At 40.7% G+C, this 2254-nt stretch overlaps 1 pseudogene; it reads left to right on the top strand.

Annotated features, from left to right (window-relative positions):
• The first annotated feature begins 605 nt into the window (after positions 1 to 605).
• LOC102821133 lies at positions 606 to 1186 on the top strand (annotated as a pseudogene).
• The last annotated feature ends 1068 nt before the right edge of the window (positions 1187 to 2254 follow it).

The following is a 2254-nucleotide window of genomic DNA, read 5'->3' as shown; positions in this document are numbered from 1 at the left end:
AACAGATTACATGACACAATTCTGCAAGACCAGTAACTTATATTCATGGCAAATACTGCTTTTCAACAACATAAGCGGCAAATATGCACAAGGATCTCCCTGGATGGAATAACAAAGGAAATCAACTCCATCCGTGGAAAGAGACTACGGAGAAGCTCAATATCATCACGCAGACCAAGGCCAGGGACCACCTTCAGAGCAGACAATCAACTGCTAACATACAAGTTTTAGTTGAAACTGAAGAAGTCCGTGAGTGCCAAAGAACCAATTTGAGTAAATCCCACCTGATTTTAGACATCGTCTCAACAGATTTAATGCATGAACACTGGTGACCAAAGACAAGACAAATTGTGAGATGACATCAAAGACATCATAGCTGAAGAAAGCAAAAGGTCATCAAAATGACAGGAATGATTTCGGTGGAAGCTATAGCTGAGTGGTGCCAGAATCTGCTGATTGTCCCCCTAGGGACAACATTGGGAAGGACGTTTGCTGTCTCTGAACAGCCTATTTTACCCCTTTCCTTTGATTACCTGTGGTACAGAGTCAGGACAGAGGGTATGCAGGCCAGGGTTGTGATGGCAGAAGCAGCAGTAGCAAGTGACATGCCCATCATGAATCCCAAATATGATTATTTATTCACATTAGTTCTGATTGGAGACTCCGGGGATGGAAAGTCTTGCCTCCTCCTTAGGTTTGGAGATGATACATACACAGAAAGCTGTATCAGTGCAATCCGTGTGGATTTCAAAGTAAGAACTATAGAGTTAGACAGAACACAATCAAGCTTCAAATATGGGCTCCAGCAGGCAAGAAAAAGATCTCCAGTGCATCACCTCCAGTTATTACAAAGGAACCCGTGGCATCACAGTTGTGTCCCATGTGACAGATCAGGAGTCCTTCAATAATGTTTAACAGTGGCTGCAGGAAATTGATTGATATGCTAACAAGTTGTTGGTAGAGAATAAAAGTGATCTGACCACAACGAATATAGTAGCCTATAAAACAGCAAAGGAATTTTCTGATTCCCTTGGAATTCCATTTTGAGAAGCCAGTGCTAAAAATGCAACGAAATGTACAATAGTCTTTCATGACAATGACAGCTGAGATTAAAACGTGGATAGGCTCTGGAGCAATAGCTGGTGTGGCAGAGTAGCTCAATGCTAAGATTCAGTCAAGCATCTAGGTGGAGGTTGCTGCTAAAATCTATCTCCATCCTTTTCTCGCAGCAATGAATTTGCGATCTGAACCCAAGAGACCAAACAAAATTGCCTGAACTGTCCTGTATGTAGCTGTACTACAATAAAGTCTTACTGTCTCCACAAAGAGAGAGTAAATAGTCAACACTATTTTTTAATTCCCTTGACTCAAGACAGCTAACTTCATTTTCAGAGCTGTTTTAAAGCTTTGTGTACTGGTTTATAAAACGAATGTGTGTAATCCTTGTTGCTTTCCTGTGGTTGGTTAGAACATATCTTATTTCTATGTTTATATTGGGATGTTTAGGTGGCTGGTTTATTTTGTCTTCTGAAGATGAAGTTCGGTCATTTTGTGCCATACACCACTGTTAGTGTTCGTTACTTTTCATGCATAACGTTTGTTGTTGTTGTTCAGTGATGTTGAGTTGGTTTCGGCTCATAGCCATCCTGCATAGGGTTTCCAAAGAGAGGCTGGTGAGTCCTAATGGCCAACCCTGCAGTTCAAACGGACTTTGCGGTCCAGTGCATTACCCTACAGCATCACACCAGGACTCCTACATAAAGTTTAGTGAGATGTTATATATAACATCTGATTTGCTAGTCGCCCCGTGTAGAGTTATAAATGGAAAGACTACACTGTTTGATTAATAGTTTCTTCCTGTTTTTGTTGTAAGTGCCCTCAAGTCGGTTCCAATTCATAGCAACCCTGTATAGGGTTTCCAAGGAGCAGCTGATGGGTTAGAACTGCTGGCCTTGCAATTAGTAGTCTGGTGCTTATCCTACATACTTGCACACAAAGGATTCCATACTTTGCACACAATTTGTGACTGCCGAATACTGTTAATTTGTTGCACACTATGTAACTAAACAACTGAAGATACAAATTTTAATAAATATTATACTTTTTGGAAATAATATGAATGTGGATGGTGACAAATACTGTTTCAATTCTATGGGTAAAGGAAATGGTAATCTTGCATTATACTCAAAGCAGCCGTTTGTACGTGCAATCAGTGCAGTGCATGTCCTATCTCCAAGCAGCATCCAGATAATAC

Source organism: Chrysochloris asiatica, unplaced genomic scaffold, assembly GCF_000296735.1.
Source record: "Chrysochloris asiatica unplaced genomic scaffold, ChrAsi1.0 scaffold00374, whole genome shotgun sequence".
NCBI classification, from domain to species: Eukaryota; Metazoa; Chordata; class Mammalia; order Afrosoricida; family Chrysochloridae; genus Chrysochloris; species Chrysochloris asiatica.
Note: the sequence above shows the minus strand (reverse complement) of the source record. Positions and strands in the feature narration are given on the sequence as shown.